At 39.0% G+C, this 25236-nt stretch overlaps 1 pseudogene; it reads right to left on the reverse strand.

Annotated features, from left to right (window-relative positions):
- LOC102436407 overlaps positions 1-25236 on the reverse strand; it is an 84077-nt pseudogene that overhangs the window by 53040 nt on the left and 5801 nt on the right.

Raw genomic sequence — 25236 nt, forward strand, 5'->3', positions numbered from 1 at the left:
GAGAGACGGACTGACACAGAGATGGTTTCCTGTTCGTCTTTCCTTATTCTGATCCCCTGTTTCCACAAAAACAACTTTCCCCTGTAGTCTTGGTGAGTGTTAATTGGAAGATCCTATGTACTAGACTTAGCAAGCAAAAGCAAGGTGGTTAAAAAAAAAGATAAAGGAACTGCACCGACTTGTGTCTTTTTCCCCTGGCACTGTGTGGCCAGTATAGAACTTCACGAAGCCTTTCTGGGCACAGTTTTCCATGGCTGTGAGCTTATATCTAGAGTCCCCTTCTGCCAGCAGCCCTGTGGACCTCCTTCCACATTTGAGGGCTCCACTGACCCCAAGGGCCATGGATTTGGTGGGGCACAGTCTCCCTCTGAGGCTCTAGTCCCCACTGTGCGTGTTTCTTCCTTCAGACTGGATCCCAGATCTCACCTCTCTCTAGACCAGAGGTTCTCAACCTGTGGGTCATGACCCCTTTGGGGGTCGAATGACCCTTTCACAGGGGTGGCCTAAGACCATCGGAAAACACATATTTTCGATGGTCTTAGGAACCGAGACACCGCCTCTATCTGTCTTCAGGCGGGTCCACCCACATTCAGGTACGCCCACATACGAGTACCCAGCATGATGACATCATCGCGCCAACCCTATCACATACACCCCGTACAAATACAGGTGTTTGTGACAGGGTTGGCGCCATAATGTACTTATGTGGACCAGTCACACATGTGTTGAGAGCAGCTACTGTGTAGGAAGCAGTTGCTGTGTTGAAAGCAGCTACTCTGTTAAAAGCAGCTACTGTGTTGAAAGCAGCAATATTGGAGGTAAAACAACACTTTATAAATTATAATTACTGGGTAAATGTAAAATCATGTACTGTAAAATCATCAACTACTGCAAAAAAAATTATCTGTCCCATGGGAACTCAATCTGGATGCTGATTGGTCTTTTTATATTCAGCTGTGGTTGATGTCAATACTGCCCCCTTGTGATAGTAACAGGTATGTAAAGAAAACAACACAGAGAATGGTAAATCCTAGGAAACTTTAATGAACTGTATTGACTGAACTATGCCATATATTATCTTTTGTATTATTAAAGTTATTGTTATATATTATTTTCATTAGCAAACCATCCCATGACAATGGATCATGTAGAGAAGAACGTTAAGAAAAGAAAATATAGTGAGGATTTTTTACAGTATGGTTTTACCTCAATAATTACAGCAGGAATTGAGAAACCACAATGTGTTATTTGTTGTGAAATTCTATCAGCCGAATCTATGAAGCCAAACAAACTAAAACGCCATTTTGATAGCAAGCATTTGAGCTTTGCTGGCAAGGATACCAACTATTTTAGAAGCAAAGATGATGGACTCAAGAAAGTCAGACTTGACACTGGTGGCAAGTACCACAAACAAAACATAGCAGCCGCTGAAGCTTCATATTTGGTGGCTCTCAGAATCGCCAGAGCTATGAAACCTCACACCATTGCTGAGGATTTACTGTTGCCAGCAGCCAAAGACATTGTTTGAGTTATGATCAGAGACGAATTTGTTATGAAATTGAGTGCAATTTCCTTATCTAACGACACTGTCCACAGAAGAATAGATGACATGTCTGCTGATATTCTTGATCAGGCAATCCAGGAAATTAAATCTGCTCCACTTCCAATATTTTGTATCCAGCTTGATGAATCTACAGATGTTGCAAACTGTTCACAGTTACTGGTTTACGTGAGGTATATTAATGATGGTGACTTTAAAGATGAGTTTCTTTTTTTGCAAACCTCTTGAAACGACAACTACTGCATGTGATGTATTTGACACAATTGGTTCATTTCTGAAAGAGCATAAGATCTCTTGGGAAAAGGTTTGTGGTGTTTGCACAGATGGTGCTCCAGCTATGCTAGTATGTTGATCTGGATTTCAACGTTTGGTACTGAATGAGTGACCAAAAGTCATTGGAACTCACTGTATGATTCATCGGCAAATATTAGCAACGAAGACGCTGCCACAAGAGTTACAAGAAGTAATGAAAAGCGTCATAAGTTGTGTCAATTTTGTAAAGGCGAGCCCTTTAAACAGTCGACTGTTTTCACAACTGTGCAACAAGTTGGATGTGCCGAACAATGCTCTGCTATTTCACACTGAAGTGAGATGGTTGTTGAGAGGAAAAATTTTAAAACGTGTTTTTGAGTTTCATGATGAACTCAAAACGTTTTTTAATCAGAAAGCAAGACTGCAGTTCGAAGCACTTTTCAGCGATAAAATTGAACTACAGAAAATAGCTTACTTGGTTGACATCTTTGCCATCTTGAATGAGTTAAATTTATCACTGCAAGGACCAAATGCAACATGCCTCGATTTGTCTGAAAAGATCTGATCATTCCAAATGAAACTTCAGCTTTGGCAAAAAAATTGGATGAAAATAAAATTTACATGTTGCCTACCTTATCTGCTTTTTTTGAACATGACATTGAACCAGACAAAAGGATTACGATGATAATTTCTGTGAAAGAACACTTGCACATGCTTGCAGACGAAATTTCATCGTACTTTCCAAATCTACCTGACACCCCATTTGCACTTGCCAGAAGCCCATTCACAGTCAAAGTTGAAGATGTTCCTGAGACAGCACAAGAGGAGTTCATTGAACTTATTAACAACGATGCAGCGAGAACTGATTTCTCTACAATGCCAGTTACAAAATTCTGGATCAAGTGTTTGCAGTCATATCCTGTTCTGTCTGAGACTGTGTTGTGCCTTCTTCTTCCATTTCCAACAACATATCTTTGTGAAACAGGGTTTTCCAGCTTGTTGGTTATCAAGTCTAAATACAGAAGTAGACTTGTTGTGGAAGATGATCTTCGTTGTGCTCTTGCAAAGACTGCCCCAAAAATTTCTGATCTGGTGAGAAAGAAGCAATCTCAACCTTTGCACTGATGTTGGCTTTTTACACATACTGTCGCAAAATGTAGCAATGTAGTTTACTGTTGTTATATTAAGACTGTTACCCATGCTACACCATGCTTCAAGACAAAATTTCATTTATTTGTAATTAGAAATAAATATTTCACAATATATAATTACATATTGTTTTTTCAATTAATCACTATGCTTTAATTATGTTCAATTTGTAACAATGAAAATACATCCTGCATATCAGATATTTACATTACCATTCATAACAGTAGCAAAATTACAGTTATGAAGTAGCAACGAAAATAATTTTATGGTTGGGGGGTCACAACAACATGAGGAACTGTATTAAAGGGTCGTGGCATTAGGAAGGTTGAGAACCACTGCTCTAGATGATCTCTGACCTTGCCATCCATGGATTGCCTCACCAGATGTGTTTAGTTCACCAATTCTGAGTGGATGTTATTCGATTCAGCTGTTCCTTCTATGTGCCCTGTGAGAAGGTGCAGGGCCTGTCCATGTATTTGGCGCCACTTTGTCTTCCCCTGGACAAATTTTTTAGGCGCCCGTGGCTGGGGAGGCTGGAGTCTTGGTGTTTGCGGATTCGCAGCTGAGGCAACTGGTCCATGGGTGATATGGTTTTAGGGTCCCTGGAGGTATCCGAGATCTCCCCAGTTGAAGGTAAGGCTGGGCTTCCGATGACAGCCACTCTCCCCTTCAAGATGGTGTGGTCTCTGTGGCAGAGCCAGCCGCTCCGGGAGAGATTTCAGCAGTAGTAGAGGTTGCCCACCAAGGGGAGCCTGGTCCATCAGTCCCCAACAGTCCTGTGGAGTATAGCTGTCCCTCACTCACAAATACAGACACTCCCTGCATGTCCACGCACTCTCCTTTAACTCTCTCACTCAAGCTATCTTGCAGCCTGTCATCCCATCGGCTGCCATCTTAGATCTCACTCAATTGCTATTCTTATTGTATTCATACAAACAATCAGGCCAAATTGAAACTAGACTTAATATAATAAGTAAATTGGTCTTAATTTGACTCTTTAATAAAAATAAAAGTAATTTAAAAATAAAAAATTATATTTCAATAGAGAATTATTGGAACTAAAATGTTTCTTTTTTCTTCCACCAGACCATTTGTCATAATTCTTGATATTCCAACTTTTGAAGTTTTATAACATAGTTTGCCTCCACCAGGTTACAAGCCCTGGTCATACTTAGGAATTACCACCTCTAGATGCCTCCTTCTGTGCCTAGGCCTCATTGTCCTTCTGACAGAGAGCAAGGATTTCTTGTCTCTGAAAGAAAACGTCTGCCCCTCCTCAGCATGAAATAGCTTCGGAAGTGATGTCATACCCCTTTTCCATAAAAGAATTCAGAGCCAAAATTCTTAAGGGGATGTGGTAGGCAGTTAATTGACATAAACAGAGAAAGGACAATGGGCCAACTGGAGGAAAAATGGACGGGACCCTGAGACGTGCTTCTCACCACTCCAACTGCTCTGAAACTGGCAATAGAGGAACCTGTATAGACTTCCTGTCTTTCTCCATTCCTCTAAAAAAAGCCAACAGAACCACTAATAAAGATAGGATCAATAAATATAAAAAGAAGAGGAGGGAATTTGTAGGAAATAGTTCTCTATGATACATCTTCAGCATAATCAATTTTTGATAAAAACAGTTACTGAATTTTGCCAGGGCAAACAGAATATAGGGACGAGAGGAGAGGGTATAAGAACAAAGAACAATATATGTGACCAATAACACATTTTCTAGGTAGATCTGCCTAGACCAGTGGTCAACATAGCCAAATATCAACAGTACTTCTTCAAAATAGACTCGCCCAGGCCGAAAACCGACTTCTGCGCATGGGCCACGAAGTTTCAATCACACTGTACATGTGCGCCCATATGTGGTATTTTGTGGAAGAGCCACACTCAAGGGGCCAAAGAGCCGCATGTGGCTCACGAGCCACAGTTTGCCGACCACTGTCCTAGATAAAGGGAGGTGGAGACAACTAGAAAAGGCCTCAGCCCGCCCCATTTTTAAAAAATAACCCAATAGGAGACAATAAGACCTAGGTTACATATGAGGAAAACTATTAACTCCATAATACTCATCCAATGAGGAACTGGAGGAGGAACTTTCACACCCAAGGAATAAATAGCCTATGATCGCTGCTCCATGTGTGCCTATTCAACAAGACACCTGCTCTTGCAAGACCTTATTAAAATTCTCATTTTTGCCATACTTCATGCCTCTGAGTCCATTATTTAAATTTGCACAGGTGAGCATTTCTCACACATACCCAGCTCTAGTTGTTGAATCTCTGGAGCTGGCTTGCTTCTTATCCATGTAAGGCTTAGGAGCTAAACTTGTTTTTAAGGCAGTGGAAGAGCCCTGAATCATTACAACTACATTCTTTCAGGACCCAGCACTTAGCAGGTAAAGATAGTTGTGTATTGATTCATCAAAGTGTACTAAGTATCCACAAAATCACCTCCAGGGATGATAAACCGGCCTTCACCATCCAGGCATCCATTCACTGTGGGTAGAGAGGTTCATTCTAGGAACTTATGACAAGGAAAAATAATTCTGAGATGTTCTCAATTAAACTTACAGTGACCAGAGAGTGAAAGAAAGAGATAGAACGGTTAGCATCTTAATAGCTGTGGACCAGCTCTGACAAAAGACTACTCAAATTCCTGTATATCTGTTGGAATTTAGGATTAATTTTCTGGTGGCTATTTCTATGATTATCCAAGATAGAACAGCCAGGCACTATAGAACCAGGAGCCTCTGTTTCTTATTTACACATAAGCTTCCCAATTTGCTGCCCACAGCTGATCCACAAGGAAGGACACTTCTTTGCACTCTGCTTCCCCTACCCCAGAACTGGCCGATGCCCTTTGCCAAGAGCTATTGTAAATCCTTTCACAACGGCTTATATCTTTCTTCCCCCAACTTGATGTATAAAACACACTTGCAAAACCCTGGACATTGGACACATTGTCTTTCCTACTATCCATGCCCCAAGAACAGTCTTCTTTTTTCAGCCATGGAAGTTAAATATTTTTCTTTTTTTTTTAAATGCTTACTCTCACTGGCAAATTATGTGGTGTGATATACAGACTACAGAAAAGAATTCCTGCTTAGAAAGTGTTCCTTATTCCATCAGGACCAGACATCACAAAATGGGTCACATTTTGGGTTAAAATTATTTTTTTAGAATATATTTTATTGATTTTTTACAGAGAGGAGGGGAGAGGGATAGAGAGTTAGAAACATCGATGAGAGATAAACATCAATCAGCTGCCTCCTGTACACTCCCTACTGGAGATGTGCCCGCAACCAAGGCACATGCCCCTGACTGGAATTGAACCTGGGACCCTTGAGTCCACAGGCTGATGCTCTATCCACTGAGCCAAACCAGTTAGGGCTTAAAATTATTTTTAAAATGTAAATAAGTTATGCAAATATAAATATATATATGTTAAAAATAAAAATTCAACCAAGTAAATCTGAAGATCTAATTGGCTTAATTAAGTGATCTGTGAATCAGGCAGCATCCCATCTAACAAGTAGAAGAGTGCCCCAATGGACTGTACAAAATTGAAGAAGGGTGGGGAAAGGGAGCTAGTAACAAAAGAAAATAAAGGATCATTTTTTGGGGGCCTGGAAATTATTTGGGGGAAGAGAGAGAACTGGAAGAGTTTTTATCATGCAGATTGCCTCTTCCTACATTTACAGGGGAATGGAGAAGGCCCATGTGACAGATTTCCTTACTGGTGCTTGACCAGAAATTTCTAGACTGGTTAATAAAGATTATGTTTCTGGGAGAGGTCAAAACAGCAATTAGAATAGGTATTAAATCTAGGTTTTGTATCATGGGCTTTCAGCATGAGTGGTGCTATTTTGGACCCATGGTTCTCTTTTTAACAGGCTCTAGTTGGAGAACAGAAGACACCCATTGTATTACACATAGGGAGCTAAAATGTTGATGAGAAACCTGCATGATACAATGAGGAAGAACACTGTGGTAGAATATATCCATGTCTCCAATTTCTTATTCCTTCCTATACAGATGTCTTTGCATGTAATTTTGTAGTGCCTTCCATGAGTGGGGCATACTTTCTTGACCATTAACTTTGAGTTTGGCCCAAGAATTTTATTTGGCAAATAGAATGAAGTGAAAATGATTCTGTGCCTGTTCTGAGCTTAGCAAAAGGCTTTGCATGTTACCATACATGGAGCTTGCCCACACCAGCCTTCTAGTCCCAGTTGCTAACAAACTTAATGGAGCAGAGTCACACCTAAATCAGCTGACTCTCATCTAACCCACAAATACATGAGATCAAATGATTCTGGATTTAAGAAACTGATTTTTTTGGCAGAATTTTATGGCTATGGCTAATTGATAAAAGCACCAAACTTATAGAATAGACCTTAGTTTGAAGACCTAAGAGATTGTACTACTGAGGCCCACTAAACACCTATTACATAAGACCACCGCACAAAGCCTGGGAGACAATGCAGTTTGATTTAATGCATAGACACACAAAAAAGAAACAACAAAAATGGGCAGATAAAGAAGCAACCACCAAATGAAAGAAAAGGAAGAATCACCAGAAAATGAACTAAATGAAATAGAGGCAAGCATTTTGTCAGATAAAGAATTTAGAGTAATGGTAATATGGGTACTCAAGCAATTCAGTGAGAATGTCAATCAACTTAATGAAAAGCATAAGGAACTTAATGAGACATACACCAACATGAAAAGAGAGCTTGAAAAAATAAAAAAGAATCATTAGAAATGAAGAGTGACATAGCTGAAATACAGAACACTGGAAGGATTCAACAGTAGACTAGAAGAAGCTGAGGAGTGAATCAACAAATTAGAAGACAGGGTAGAAAAAAACACCCATTCAGAGCAGCAATTGGAAAAAAAATGAAGAAGCAGGAGGAGAATCTAAGGAAGCTTTGGGACAGCATGAAACATAACAACATTCACATTTAGGGGTCCCAGAAGGAAAAGAATATGAAAAAGAAATAGAGAATCTGTTTGAAGAAATAATGGCAGAAAATTTCCCTAACCTGGTAAAGGAACAAGTCACTCAAGTTCAGGAAACACAGAGTCCCAATCAAGATGAACCCCAAAAGAACCACACCTAGGCACATACTAATTAAAATGGCAAACATTAAAGACAAATAAAGAATCTTTTGTTGTTCCCCTTATTTAATTATTTTATTTTTTAAATCTTTATTGTTGAGAATTATTACAGATGTCCTCCTTTTTCCCTCATTGCCACCTCCACCTAGTTCCCATTTCAATCCAGGCCTTGACCACCCTATTAACTATGTTCATAGGTGATGCATATATGCATATAAGATCTTTGGTTAATCTTTTCCCGCCCTCCCACCCCATTCCCTCTGAAGTTTGTCAGTCTGTTCCATGTTTCCATTCTGATTCTGTTTTTTCAGTATTTATTTTGTTCATTAGAATTCTTGTTCCTTTATTGTGATTTTTAGATTCACTTGCTAATAGATTTTATGTATTTATTGCCATTTTATTGATCATATATTTCTTCTTCTTCTTCTTCTTCTTCTTCTTCTTCTTCTTCTTCTTCTTCTTCTTTCTTCAAGAATACCATTCAATAATGTATAATGTAATACTGGTTTGGTGGTGATGAACTACTTTAGCTTTTTCTTGTCTGTGGCACTCTTTATCCAACCTTCAATTCTAAATGATAGCTTTGCTGGGTAGAGTAATCTTAGTTGTAGGTCATCACTTTGAATATTTCTTGCCACTCCCTTCTGACTGCAAAGTTTCTGTTGAGAAATCAGCTGACAGTTATATAGGCACTCGCTTGTAGGTAACTAACTGCTTTTCCCTTGCTGCTTTTAAATTCTCTCTTTGTCTTTATCCTTTGGCATTTTAAGTATGATGTGTCTTAGTGTGGGTCTCTTTGGGTTCCTCTTGTTTGGCACTTTCTGTGCTTCCTGGACTTGTAAGTCTATTTCTTTCACCAGGTAGGGGATGTTTCTGTCACTATTTCTTCAAATAGGTTTTCAATATCTTGCTCTCTCTCATCTCCTTCTTGCACCCCCAAATGAGATTATTGGTATGCTTGAAGTTGTCTCAGAGGCTCCTTACACTATCATCATTTTTTTCTTTTGGCTCTTCTGATTGTGTGGTTTTTGCTTCCTCATATTCCAAATTGTTGATTTGACTCTCAGAATGCTCTACTCTACTGTTGAGTCCCTGTAAATTATTCTTTATTTCATTTAGTGTATTCTTAATTTTTGACTGGTCTTATTTTATGTCTTTGATATTGTCACTAAGATCCTTGAAATTCTCACTAAGTCCCTTGAAGCTCTCTTTGAGTTCTTGAAGCTCTCATTAAGATCCTTGAGTAGCCTTATAACCATTGTTTTGAACTCTGTATCAAGTAGCTTGCTTGCTTCCATTTCTTTCATTTGTAACATGTTTCTTTTTCTCTGCATTTTGGCTGCTTCCCTGTGTTTGTTTCTATGTATTAAGTGGAGCTGTTATTTTTCCTGGAATTTTAGATTGCTCTTGTGTAACAGGTATCCTGTAAGACCCAGTGGCAAAGCCTCCCTAGTCAACTGAGCTGGGCACTCTAGGTGTGCCACTGTGTAGGCTGTGTATAGAGTCTTCAGAAAGTTGAGCCTTATTGCTGTTGGCATCATTGGGAGGAATTGGCCACCAGGCCAATTCGCTGTGAGGACCAGCTGCATCTACCATGGAAGAGCTGCTATGCAGAAGAAACTCCTATAAAACAGGACTTACTTCAGACTTTCGAGTTCACTGAGTCTGCCCCTTGAGTATGTCACTTGTGGATGTGTAGATGTGTAATTCGGTATGATCTGAAGCTGTCCACTGAGTGCACTGCCTCTGGAGCCTCCTGGGAGGTGCAAAGTCAGCCACTGCCTGGGCACACCTGGAAGGGGCTACAGAGAGATCTGCATATGGCTGCTATTTGTATTAGACTAGGAAGTGCCCACGAGTCCCAACTGTGAAGGAAGGCAGTTTGGTGCTAGTGCCAGATCTTGGGCCTTTTATTGATAGGTTTGGGGCATGCTGACTCCAGCTGCTGCTTGTTTAAGAGGTTTTAGAAAAATGTGAAGCCTGAGCCAGGAGAGGCCATTCACATGGTAAAGGAGCTGCAAACAGCTTCGGTGGAGCTGTAAATTAGATGGGGCCAGGTCTCAGGGAATCACCAGTGGAATGCTAACAGTATGGGCCATGCTGATGGAAACTTATATATGGCTGCCAGTCAGCTCTGCAACTAGGGAAGTCCCAGCATAGGAACAATGACCCCTGTGAGCACTCCTGTCTGGGAGAAAGCCATCCCCGAGTTTTTGCAGATGTGTTGGGTAATCTGTATGGTCTAAAGCTAGTCCAGTTCATCCTTGCCACCTAGTCCAGTTCATCCCTGTATGTCCCTGGATTCCCCGAAAGCCATCACGCAGAGAGGAGCTCACAGGAAGTGGGACCAATATAAAGTCGTGTGCGGGCCCTTTAATAGGAACATCTGGGACTCCAGCAGCCTCCATGCCACTCAACCACAATCCCTGCTGGTTTTTACAGCCCAAAGTTATGGGGACTTCTCTTCTCATGTCTGAAACCCTGGGTGGGGGTCTGATTTGCAGCTGGTACCTCCTGCTTCTTACAGGAAGCCTTGTAGATATCCATCCCAAATAAAGAAATGCCACATGTGGGTGTCGGACTAGCCCATTCCATGCCTCTATCTCTCCTATCAGTCTCAAATTGCTTTATTCTTTACTTCTCTAGTTGTAGGACTTCCATTCAGCCAGATTACAGGCAGTTCTAAATGATGGTTGTATTATATTTTAGTTGTAATTTTGATGTGGTTGTGGGAGGCAGCAAGTACCAGTGTTTACCTAGGCTGTAATCTTGGTTCCCCCTCAAAAAAATTCCAAAGAAAGAATATTAAAGCATGCAAGAGGGAGACAAAAAGTTACCTCAAGGGAGCTCCCATTAGACTGTCAGCTGACTTCTCAATAGGAACACTTCAGGCCAAAAGGGAATGGCATGAAGTATACAAAGTTATGAAAACCAAGGCATCGAAGGCAAGAATAATCTATCCAGCAATGCTATTATTCAAAATCAAAGGTGAAATAAAGACCTTCAAAGACAAAAAAAGACTAAAAGAGTTTATTGCCACTAAACCAGCACTGCAAGATATGGTAAAGGAAGAAGAAACAGAGAAAAAGAAGAACAGGCATAAATAATAAGAATGGCAATAAATAAGTACCTATCAATAATAACCTTAAATGTAAAAGGCTTACATACTCCAATCAAAATACATGAGGTAGCTGAATTGATAAGAAAACATGACCCACATATATGCTGCCTACAAAAGAGACCCACCTCAGACCAAAGACTCAAAAAGAATGAAAGTGAAGTGTGGGGAAAAATGTCCTGGCAATACTCATATCTGACAAAATAGAATTTAAAGTGAAGGAAATAACAAGAGATAATAAAAGCAAATTCTTAATACTAAAGGGATTCATACAACAAGAGAATATAACTCTGGTAAACATATATGCACCCAATAAAGTCATATCCAAATATATATATATATATATATTCTAGAGGATTTTAATGGAGAGATCAACAGCAATACAATCACAAGGGATTTTAATACCCCACTGACATCACTAGATATATCTTCTAGACAAAATATCAACAAAGATATAGCTATTCTAAATGACACAATAAATAAGAGAATTTTAACATTTACAGCAAATATCACCACAAAGCTACAGAATATACTTTCTCCTCAAGTACACATGGGGTATTTTCAAAGATAGACCACACGTTAGGACAAAAACTAAGTCTGCAAGTTCAAGAAGATTGAAATCAGATCAAGCATCTTCTGAAATCACAATAGCATTACATTAGAAATCAACTAAAATAAAAACATTCAAACACATGGAAGCTAAATAACATGCTATTAAACAATGAATGGTTTACCAAGGAGATCAAGGAAGAAATAAAAAAACACCCTGGAAACAAATAAAAATGAACATGCAACAACCCAAATCTATGGGACGCAGTGAAATCACTACTGAGAGGGAAGTTCATAGCATTAGAGGCCTACCTCAAAAAACAAGAAAAACTTTTAATAAGACATTTAACATACAAATTAAAGAATTAGAAATAGCCATAGCTAGTTTGGTACAGTGGATAGAGGGTCAGCCTGCAGACCACAGGGTCCCAGGTTCAATTCCGGTCAAGAGCACTGACCTTGGTTGCAGGCTCCTCCCCAGCCTGGGCCCAGGTCAAGGCTTTTGCAGGAGGCAACCAATAGATGTGTTCCTCTCAAAATTAATAAAAGTCTTAAATGAAAGATGGGAAACCATAAAAATCTTAGAAGAAACCACACGTAGCAAAATCTCAGACATCTCTCATAGCAATATGCTTACCAATACATCTCCTAGGGCAAGTGAAATTAAGGAGAAAATAAACAAATGTGACTACATCAAAATAAAAAGCTTCTGTACAGCCAAAGAAACCATCAACTAAAAGAAAAGGTAGCCCACTGTATGGGAAAAAAATAATTGTCAATGATACATCCTATAAGGGGTTAATCTCCAAAATATGTAAGGAACTCATACAACTTAAAAAAAGGAATACCAACAGTCCAACAAAAAAATGGCAAATATCTTAATTAAACACTTCTCCACAGTGGATCTACAGAGTTTATAACAGAGATTAAAAATGGTGACAGATATGTAGAAACTACACTGACATACTCCCTGGACCAAACTGGAAATACAACAAAAATACAGGAAAAACTAGCTAGAGTGAACCCTGATAACCAATAAGGGAAAGTAGAGACTGCATAGGTACTGGTAGGAATTGCAGAGGGGTGAAAGGCCTGGCTTGGCTCCCACAGAGAGTAACTGAAGATCCGGATGGATATCTTGGATGTGTAGGGTTCCCACTGCAAACTCTAGGGCAGTGATGGCGAACCTATGACATGCGTGTTAGAGGTGACACGTGAACTCATTTTTTTTGGTTGATTTTTCTTTGTTAAATGGCATTTAAATATATAAAATAAATATCAAAAATGTAAGTCTTTGTTTTACTATGGTTGCAAATATCAAAAAATTTCTATATGTGACACGGCACCAGAGTTAAGTTAGGGTTTTTCAAAATGCTGACATGCCAAGCTCAAAAGGTTCGCCATCACTGCTCTAGGGTCTAATCAAAAACTGGGCTCTCTAAGCCAGAGCACCAAAACTAAGAAAGGTTCCCATATAACACCTGTGTGAGAAAGCAGCAGGATTGCTGTCTTCCAGGGAGAGATGGCTGGAAATGCAGGCAACCTCTTAAAGGGCCAATGCACAAAATCCCCTGTGCAACTATTCACCTTGGGCTCCAGCACAGGGAAGGCAGAGTGGACTGGAGCTGTGTGAGAAGAAGCCAGTGTTGGCTCTTGGGTTAGACCTCAACACCCCATTTTCCTGTGCTGAGTCATTTCTTCATTCTGCAGAAGTCATCTATCTCAGGCAGACCTTTGCTATACAGGCAGTATTTGCATGGGGGGAAGACAGTTGATCTAACTTATTGGAAAACCCCTTGCCCCACCCTGTGGAGTTTCTGAGGCCCACTAAGAGACAAAGCCTCAAGGCAGAAGCAATTGCCTAGACATGTTGGAAAACCTCTCACCAAAACTGTGGACAATTGCTTCAGGCTACTCCAGAAGGAATCCAATCAGTCTCCAGACAGAGACAGTCACTGGAGGCTTTGAGTATTTGCATGATTTCATTAGTCAGAAATAGAAGCTTGGGTCCCCACTACAGACACCATCATGGACTGCTTAGCAATGCAAAAGCCTGCAGGACCCAAGTATCTGCAGCTGACACCTGTGGGACCAACTCCATGGGGGAAGGGACAGGGACAATTAATCCATGAGTCTCAAGGCAGACTCAGCCTCTGAGTTATGGAGTTCCCAACCACTGAACAACTAGGGAATTCAAACTCAATCAGGTTGCCAAGGGCAAAAAAGGGACAGTGACTCACATTTACCTGCACTAGAGAATCTCCAAGGAGACCCAGGATAGACACAACAAGAGATCAGATTCAACAACATCAGAATCAAATCCAGTCAGCACCCAAATTAGCAGACACAAAATACTTGTATGATAGCTGACCAAAGACATTGCCATTGAACTTCACTGGTGCAACTTGGTGGGGAGATCCCTCCAAGAACGGGACATCAACAATCAAGTCCAAATTACAACAGGAGAGTTCAAACAATGCACATAAGGGGCATTCCTAGAGCATCCATGTCAGGTGAACAAAGAGACTACACCACTGAATCCCTCATGCTACTTTCTACATAGGCCATCCCACAAAGTCTGGGAGATATAGTAGTTCTATCTAATACATAGGAGCAAATACAAAGAGACAGCTAAAATGGTGAGACAAAGAAATATCCTCCAAATGAGAGAAAAGAGAAATATTCAGAAAAAGAACTAAATGAGATAGAGGCAATCAACTTATCAGACACAGAGTTCAAAGTAATGGTTATAAGATGTTTAAGGAACTTAGTGGAACTTACAACACCATGAAAAGGCTAATAGAGGCTATGAACAAGAACCAGACAAAAATAAAGGATAATATATCTGATATCAAGAACACAATGGAAGGTAGTAAAAGTAGATTGGTTGAAGCAGAAGATTGAATCAGCAATTTGGAAGAAAGGTAGAAATAAATACTCAACCAGAACAGCAAAAAGAAAAAAAAGAATTAAAAAGCAGGAAGATAGCTTAAGGGAGCTATGGGACAACATGAAACAACACCATCCACATTATAGTAATACCAGAAGGCGAAGAGGGTGAGCAAGGAACAGAGAACCTATTTAAAGAAATAATGACTCCCTTGCCAAATATTAATTGAGCATAGTGGTTTGGGTTGATTTCTGGGTTGTCTATTCTATTTCATTGATTTATATGTCTGTTCTCGTGCCAGTACCAGGCAGTTTTGAGAACAGTGGCTTTGTAATACAGCTTGATATCTGTTATTGAGTTCCCACCTAATTTTTTCTTCTTTCTCAGGATCGCTATAGCTATTTGGAGTCTTTTTTTATTCCAGATGAATTTTTGGAGAGTTTGTTCTAGGTTTGTGAAATATGCTGTTGGTATTTTAATGGGGAGTGCATTGAATCTAAAGATTGCTTTGGGTAGTGTGGACATTTTAATGATGTTGATTCTACCAATCCATGAACACAGTATGTTATTCCATCTGTTTATGTCTTCCTCCATCATTTTTTCAGTGTCCTACAGATTTATGTGTATAGGTCTTTTACCTCCTTAGTTAAGTTTATTCCTAGGTATCTTAATTGTTTTGGTGTGATGATAAATGGGATTGCTTTTTTAGTCTCTCTTTCTATAAGTTCACTATTGGTATATAAAAATGCCATAGATTTCTTGGCGGTAATTTTGTATCCTGCTACATTGCCAAATTCATTTATTAAGTCTAATGATTTTTTGATGGATTCTTTAGGGTTTTCTATGTACAGTATCATGTCATCTGCAAATAAGGAGAGTTTTACTTCTTTTCCAATTTGGATGCCTTTTATTTCTTCTTCTTGTCTAATCACAATGGCTAGTACTTTCAGTACTATGTCGAACAGGAATGGTGAGAGTGGGCATCCCAGTCTTGTTCCTGGTCTTAGGGGAAATGGATTTAGTTTTTGTCCATTGAGTATGATGTTGGCTGTGGGCCTGTCATATATGGCTTTTATTATGTTGAGGTATGATCCTTCTATTCCCACCTTGCTGAGACTGTTTATCAAGAAAGGATGTTGGATTTTGTCAAATGCTTTTCTGCATCAATTGATATGACTATGTGATTTTTATCTCTCAATTTTTCTATGTGATGTATCACGTTTATTGATTTTCAGATATTGTACCATCCTTGCATCCCCAAGATAAATCCAACTTTGTCATGGTATATGATCTTTCTGATGTACTGTTGGATCCAATTTGCTAGAATTTTGTTGAGGATTTTGGCATCTGTGTTGATGAGGGATATTGGCCTGTAATTCTTGTTCATTGTGTGTCTTTATCTGGTTTTGGTATTAGGTTGATGTTGGCTTCATAGAATGAGCTTGGAAGTGTTCCTTTCTCTTGAATTTTTTGGAATAATCTGAGGAGGATAGATTTTAGTTCTTCCTTGAATGTTTGGTAAAACTCCCTTGTGAAGCTGTCTGGCCTCGAGCTTTTGTTTGCTGGCATCTTTTTGATGACTGCTTCAAATTCTTCCACAGTTATCGGCCTATTGAGATTTTTAGATTCTTCCTGATTGAGTTTTGGAAGATTGTATTTTTCTAGTAATATGTCCGTTTCCTCCATGTTGTCTAATTGTTAGAATAGAGCTGTTCATAGTAATTTTTTAACAATCCTTTGTATTTCTGAGGGGTCTGTTGTTATTTCGCCTCTATTGTTTCTGATTTTGTTTATTTGGGTCCTCTCTCTTTGCTTCTTGGTGAGCCTGGCTACAGGTTCATCAATCTCGTTTATCCTTTCAAAAAACCAGTTCTTGTTTTCATTGATCTTTTGTATTGTTTTTTTTTTCTCTATGTCATTACTTTCTGCTCTGATCTTTATTATCTCCTTCCTTCTGCTCACTCTGGGCTTTTTTTATTGCTCTCTTTCTAATTCTTTAAGTTGTAGAGTTAGATGATTTACTACCATTTTTTTTTTTATGTAGGCCTGTAGAGCTCTAAACTTCCCTTTCAGGACTGCTTTCATTGCGTCCCATAGATTTTGGATTGTTGTGTTTTTATTGTCATTAGTTTCCAGGATGTTTTTAATCAGGGCAGTCTCTTCAATAAATGGTGTTGGGATAACTGGACAGATACATGAAAAAAACGAAACTAGATCACCAACTTACACCATAAGCAAAAATAAACTCAAAATGGATAAAAGGCTTAAACATAAGATGGGAAACCATAAAAATACTAGAGGAATCCACAGGCAGCAAAATCTCAGACATATGCTGAAGGAATTTCTTTACTGATTCTGCTCCTGGAGCAATGGAAACCAAAAAGAAAATAAACAAATAGGACTATATCAAAATAAAAAACCTTTGCACAGCTACAGAAACCTTCAACAAAATAAGAAAGCCCACTGCAAGGGAAAACATATTTGACAATGTTATCACCAATAAGGGTTTAATCTCTAACATTTAGAGAAACTCATACAACTTAACAAAAGGAAGATAAACAACTCAATCAAAAAATGGGCAATGGACCTAAATAGATACTTTTTGAAAGAAGACAGAAGGAAGGCCAAGAGACAAATGAAAACATGCTCAAAGTCACTAATTATCCAAGAGATGCAAATCAAAACGACAATGCAGTACCATCTCACACCTGTCAGAATGGCTATCATCGACAAATCAACAAACAACAAGTGCTGGTGAGGATGCGGAGAGAAAGGAACCCTCGTGCAATGCTGGTGGGAATGCAGACTGGTGCAGCCACTGGGGAGAACAGTATGGGGTTTCCTCAAAAAACTAAAAATGGAACTCCCCTTTGATCCAGTGATCCCACTTCTAGGAATATATCCCAAGAAACTAGAAACACCAATCAGAAAGGATATATGCACCCCTATGTTCATAGTGGCACAATTCACCATGGCTAAGATTTTGAAACAGCCTAAGTACCCATCAGCAGATGAGTGGATTAGAAAACTGTGGTACATCTACACAATGGAATACTATGCTGCAGTAAAAAAGAAGGTATTCTTACCATTTGCAACAGCATGGATGGAACTGGAGAGCATCATGCTAAGTAAAATAAGCCAGTCAGAGAAAGATAAATATCACATGATCTCACTCATTTATGGAATATAATGAACATAAACTGAGGAATAAAAACAGATCCAGAGACAAAGAGACATGGATCAGACTGTCAAACCTTAGAGGGAAGGTAGGGGATGGTGGGGGTAAGGTGGAGAGATCAAGCAAAAGACTTATATTCATATATATAAGCCTAACCAATGGACACAGACAACAGGGGGTGAGGGCATGAGTGGAAGGGTAGGGGGCCATGGGGGGTTAAGGACACATATGTAATAACTTAATAAAGACATTTAAAAAAATAAAAAAATAAACACAGTCAATTTTGAAACTGATTTTAATATATGCAAAGAAAAGAAAAAAATAATGACTAAGTCTTTGAGACTTTGCATGATTTAATTAGTCAGAAACAGCAGCTTGGGTCCCTTTTTGACCTCGTGAAGGAAAATGTCACACATGTTCAGGAGGCACAGAGAGTCTCAATCAAGATGAACACAAAGAGACCCACACCCAGACACATCATAATATAAATGGAAAATGTTAAAGACAAAGAAATAATCTTAAAGGCACCAAGAGAGAGACAGAAGAGGTCCCATTTTAACATCAGCTGACTTCTCAATAGAAACACTTCAGGCCAGAGGGGAGTGGCATATAGTACTCAAAGTAATGAAAAGCAGGGGCTTAACTGGAAAACTACTCTATACAGTGAGGCTATCATTTTACATTTAAGGTGAAATAAAAAGCTTTCTAGACCCCTACCCCCCAAAAAAAGGTTAAAAAAATGCAATGCACGAAATATTAAAGGGATTTCTTTAAGATGATGGAAAGAAGAGAGATAGGATCATAGGCATGAAATAAATAAAAATGGCAATAAATAAACATCTATCAATAATAACCTTAAATGTAAATGGATTAAATTCTTCAGGCAAAAGATATAAGGTGACTGAAAGGATAAGAAAACATGACCCATATATATGCTGTCTACAAGAGACCCACCTCAGAACAAAAGATACAAACAGACTGAGAGTGAAGGGATGGAAAAATATATTCTATGTAAATGGAAAGGGGAAAAAAAAAGCTAGAGTAGCAATACTCATATCAGACAAAATAGACTTCAAAACAAAGGCAAAGAAGGCCACTTCATAATACTAAGAGGAATGATTCAACAAGAAAATATAACACTTGTAAACACACGTACACCCAACATAGTAGCACCCAGGTACAGTTATAGTAGGGAAAATTTACACACCACTGACATCACTGGATAGATCTTCCTAACAAAAAATTAACAAGAAAACAGAGGACTTAAATGACACACTAGATCAGATGGAAATATGTGATATTTACAGAACAATTCACCCCAAAGCAACAGAATATACATTCTTCTCAAATGAACATGGAACATTCTCAAAGATAGACTACATGTTAGGGCATGAAACAATACAAATTCAAGAAAATTGACATAATACCAAGCATCTTCTCAGATCACAATGGCATGAATTTAGAAATCAACTACAATAATAAAAACTCAACAACATTCAAATATATGGAGGCTACATCACATGTTATTAAAGAATGAATGGATTACCAATGAGATCAAGCAAGAAATTAAAAACTTCCTAAAAACAAATGAAAATGAACACACAACCAGCTATGGGACATGGAGAAAGCAGTCCTGAGGAGGAAGTTCAGGGCACTGCAGGCCTACCTCAATAAATAATAAAAAGGACTAATACACTATCTAACCCTACAACTAAATGAATTAGAAAGAGAACAGCAAGAAAATCTCAGAATCTCAGAGGAAGTAGAAGGAAGGAAATAATAAAGATTGGAGCAGGATTTTAAGGAATATGGCGGCGATATAGGCAGACGTGTCCCAGGTCTTGTCCCAGAGCAAATGGAGTAAGTAGCTGAAACTAATAACACCCACCCTGAATTGGCGAAATTACTCAGCTGGTGAGACGGTTTGCAGCCTGGAAGGGCAGAGCTCCCCTGGAAAGGTAAAAAACCAGGGATCTGGGCAGGAAAGTTTGCCAGACCTCTGAACCCAGAGGGTCAGAGGGAGACCATGTGGCAGACAGCCGCGTCTCTTGGGACAGGCACAGCCCCTGACTGGGGAAAGGAGATCCTCGGATTGCTGGCGCTGGGGGATTTGAGATTTGGGTTCTGTGATTATGGAGGACTGAGCCTAAGGGGGCAGCCTGAAGAGCTGACCAGACCATGCAGTGCCGGTAAGAGAGGAGCTTACAGAATCTCAGCCTTCCCTGTTTCCGCGGCCGGCGTTTGTTTGTTTTCACTGAACCCTGTTCATGGGACATTTCGGATACAGACACTCACCTGTGCTGAAGAGAGGGAGAAGGTGCGGACTAGTGGAATCTGGGGAGAGGCTGAGGAGAGAGGGGGGGCCAGGAGAGGTGGCAGCGAATTGAGTGCTGAGACACCCCTGGGCCCAGGACTGGGGCAGCCATTCTCTCCAGAGGGTGGGATTCCTCCCCCCAGCCCCCAGGCAAGGAGCACAGCCACACTCAGATCCCACCCTGAACGAGATGAAGGATTAAAATAATCTGATTAGTCCCTGGGAGTTAACAGGGTCTGGCCTATAGAGGGACTTTCAGTCCCAGCAACAACACAGAGCAGGGTAATGATTAAAGAACCAGCTCTGGGCAGTTGACCACCCCAAACCAGTTTTAAGTGCAATAGAGAAAATAAACCCTTGCTACTGGATAGAGAAGCGGTATAGCCTCAGAGGCCAACCCCAAAACACTGCCACCTAGAGGCTGAGCCACAAACTGACTCTTAGGTAAACACAAATTAAGGCAGTCTGGGACACAAATACGGCCTGCTTTAAATCAGGACTGTGGTTTACAACACGGAGGAACAGTGTATCGCAGGGAAATTCAACACTCTCCTGAATACCTGGCAGGACTAAGGCGAGCCAGACTGAAGAGTAGAAGAACCGAAGGACCTTCACTACTGCAAAATTTTTTTCTTTTTTCACCTTTTAACTAAGAAACGATTTTTTTCCTTCTTTTTCCATCACCTGATTTTACCCTTTTAATTACTACATTTTTATTTTTAACCAGTATTATTACTGCTACCATTTTACCATTTTTTAAAGTGCCATTTTATTTTCTCTTTATTTTATAAATAAACAAAATAAATAAACAAAAACGATAGAGGTGAAATAACAACAGACCCCACAGAAATACAAATGATTGTTAAAAATACTATGGATAGCTCTACTCCAACAAACTAGACAACCTGGAAGAAATGGACAAATTCCTAGAAAAATACAACATTCCAAAACTCAATCAGGAAGAATCTAAAAATCTCAATAGGCCAATAACTATGGAAGAAATTGAAGCAGTTATCAAAAAGCTTCCAACAAACAAAAGCCCAGGACCAGACGGCTTCTCAGGGGAGTTTTACCAAACTTTCAAGGAAGAACTAAAACCTATCCTCCTCAGATTACTACAAAAAGTTCAAGAGGAAGGAACACTTCCAAACACATTCTATGAAGCTAGCATCACCCTAATTCCAAAACCAGGTAAAGACAACACAATGAAAGAGAATTACAGGCCAATATCCCTCATGAACATAGATGCCAAAATCCTCAACAAAATCTTAGCAAATCAGATCCAGTAGTACATCAGAAGGATCATACACCATGACCAAGTAGGATTTATCCCAGGGATGCAAGGATGGTACAACATCCGTAAATCAATAAACGTGATACATCACATAAACAAATTGAAAGAAAAAAACCACATGGTCATATCAATTGATGCAGAAAAAACATTTAACAAAATCCAACACCCATTTTTGATAAAAACTCTCAACAAGGTGGGAGTAGAAGGATCATCCCTCAACATAATAAAAGCCATATATGACAGGCCCACAGCCAACATCATACTCAATGGACAAAAACTAACACCATTTCCCCTAAGAACAGGAACAAGACAGGGATGCCCACTCTCACCACTCCTGTTCAACATAGTACTGGAAGTATTAGCCATTGCAATTAGACAAGAAGAAGAAATAAAAGGCATCCAAATTGGAAAAGAGGAAGTAAAACTGTCCTTATTTGCAGATGACATGATATTATACATACAAAACCCTAGAGACTCCATCAAAAAACTACTAGACTTAATACATGAATTTGGCAATGTAGCAGGATACAAAATTAACCCCAAGAAATCTGAGGCATTTCTATACACCAATAGTGAACTTTCAGAAAGAGAGATTAGAAAAACAATCCCATTTACCATCGCACCAAAAAAATTAAGCTACCTAGGAATAAACTTAACTAAAGAGGTAAAAGACCTCTACTCAGAAAACTACAGGACGTTGAAAAAAGAGATAGAGGAAGACATAAACAGATGGAAGAACATACCGTGTTCATGGATTGGTAGAATCAACATCATTAAAATGTCCATACTACCCAAAGCAATCTATAAATTCAACACACTTCCCATTAAAATACCAACGGCATACTTCACAGATCTAGAACGAACTCTCCAAAAATTCATTTGGAATTAAAAAAGACCCCGAATAGCTGCAGCAATCCTGAGAAAGAACAAAGTAGTTGGGATCTCAATACCAGATATCAAGATGTATTACAAAGCCACTGTTCTCAAAACTGCCTGGTACTGGCACAAGAACAGACATATAGATCAATGGAATAGAATAGAGAGCCCAGAAATCGGCCCGAACCAATATGCTCAATTAATATTTGACAAAGGAGGCAAGAACATACAATTGAGCCAAGATAGTCTCTTCAATAAATGGTGTTGGGAAAATTGGACAGATATATGCAAGAAAATGAAACTAGACCACCAACTTACACCATACACAAAAATAAACTCAAAATGGATAAAGGACTTAAATGTACGACAGGAAACCATAAAAATTCTAGAAGAATCCAAAGGTAACAAAATCTCAGACATATGCCGAAGCAATTTCTTCACTGATACAGCTCCTAGGGCACTTGAAACTAAAGAGAAAATGAACAAATGGGACTACATCAAAATAAAAAGCTTCTGCACAGCAAAACAAACCATCAACAAAACAACAGGAAAACCCACTACATGGGAGAACATATTTGCCAATGTTATAACGTATCAGGGTTTAATCTCCAAAATTTATAGGGAACTCATACAACTTAACAAAAGGCAGATAAACAATCCAATCAAAAAATGGGCAAAGGATCTAAATAGACACCTTTCAAAAGAGGACATTCAGAAAGCCAAGAGACATATGAAAACATGCTCAAAGTCACTAATCATCCGAGAAATGCAAATCAAAACAACAATGAGGTACCATCTCACACCTGTCAGACTGACTATCATCAACAAATCAACAAACGACGTGCTGGAGAGGATGTGGAGAAAAAGGAACACTTGTGCACTGCTGGTGGGAATGCAGACTGGTGCAGCCACTCTGGGAGACAGTATGGAGTTTCCTCAAAAAACTGAAAATGGAACTCCCATTTGACCCTGTGATCCCACTTCTAGGAATATATCCCAAGAAACCAGAAACACCAATCAGAAAGGATATATGCACCCATATGTTCATAGCAGCACAATTCACCATAGCTAAGATCTGGAAACAGCCTAAGTGCCCATCAGTAGATGAATGGATTAGAAAACTGTGGTACATCTACACGATGGAATACTATGCTGCTGTAAAAAAGAAGGAACTCTTACCATTTGCAATGGCATGGATGGAACTGGAGAGCATTATGCTAAGTGAAATAAGCCAGTCAATGAAGGAAAAATACCACATGATCTCACTCATTCATGGATAATAAAGACCATTATAAACTTATGAACAATAATAGATACAGAGGCAGTGCTGCCTGAAACAGATTGTCAAACTGCAGCAGGAAGGCCAGGGAGGTTTGGAGGGCAGGAGGGAGGGGGGTAAGAGATCAACCGAAGGACTTGTATGCATGCATATAAGCATAACCAATGGATATAAGACACTGGGGGGTAGGGGAGGCCAGGGGATTGTTAAGGGCGAGGAAAAAAAAGGACACATATGTAATACCCTTTGTAATACTTTAAGCAATAAAGAAATAAAAAAATAAAAAGGATTTAAAATGCAAAAAAAAAGATTGGAGCAGAAATAAATGATAGAATAAAACAACAACAACAACAAAAACAGTACAAAGAATCAATAAATCCAAGAGCGGGTCCTTTGAAAAGATAACCAAGATTGATGAAACCTTAGTGGGATTCATAAAGAAACAAAGAGAGGGGACCCAAATAAACAAAATCAGAAATGAAAGAGGTGGTATAACAAAGGACAACATAGAAATGCAAAGGATTGTAAGCAGTATTAATAACAACTATATGCCAACAAAATGAACAAATTTGGAAAAATGGACATATTCCCAGAAACATACAATCTTCCAAAACTCAATCAGGAAAAATCATGAAACCTGAGTAGCCCAAAAATAACTGCCGGAATTAAAGCAATAACTTAAAATCTTCCAGCAAACAAAAGTCCTGGACCGGATCGATTTAAGGGAGAATTTTACCAAATATTCAAAGAATTAACACCTATCATTTTCAGACTATTCCCAAAAATTGAAGAGGAAGGAATACTTCCAAGCTCTTTTTATGAAGCCCGTATTATCCTATTTCCAAAATCAGAAAAAGACACTACAAAGAAACAAAATTACAGGCCAATCCCTGATGAACACAGATACTAAAATCCTCAACAAAATATTTGCAAATCAGATCCAACAATATATTAAAAAGACCATACACCATGATCAAGTGGGATTTATTCTGGGGATGCAAGGCTGGTCCAATATTCGAAAATCAATGAATGTGTTACATCACATAAACAAACTGAAAGATAAAAATCACATGGTCGTATCAATAGATAAAGAAAAAGCATTTGAAAAATCTGGCACCCTTTTCTGATAAAAACTCTCAGTAAAGTGGAATCATACCACAACATAATTAAGGCCATATATGAGAAACCTACAGCCAACATGATATTCAATGGGCAAAAACTAAAATCGTTTCCCTTAAGAACAGGAACAAGACAAGGATATCCACTTTCACCTCTTACATTCAATATGGTACTAGAAGTTCTAGCCATGGCAATCAGACACAAGGAAGAGATAAAAGAGTTCCAAATTGGAAAGGAGGAAGTAAAACTGTCATTATTCTCAGATGACATGATATTGTACGTAGAAAACCCTAACAAATTTTCCAGGAAATTACTAGACTTAATAAATGAATTCAGCAAGGTAGCAAGATACAAAATCAACATCCAGAAATTGATGGTACTTTATACATCAATAATGAATTCTCATTAAGGGAAACTAAAAAAAAAACTCAATCACATTTACCATTGCAACAACAATAAAATACCTAGGAATAAATTTAACCAAGGAGGTAAAAGACCTGTACTTGGAGAACTATAGGACATTGAAAAAAGAAA

This window comes from Myotis lucifugus, unplaced genomic scaffold, assembly GCF_000147115.1.
Source record: "Myotis lucifugus unplaced genomic scaffold, Myoluc2.0 scaffold_4, whole genome shotgun sequence".
NCBI classification, from domain to species: Eukaryota; Metazoa; Chordata; class Mammalia; order Chiroptera; family Vespertilionidae; genus Myotis; species Myotis lucifugus.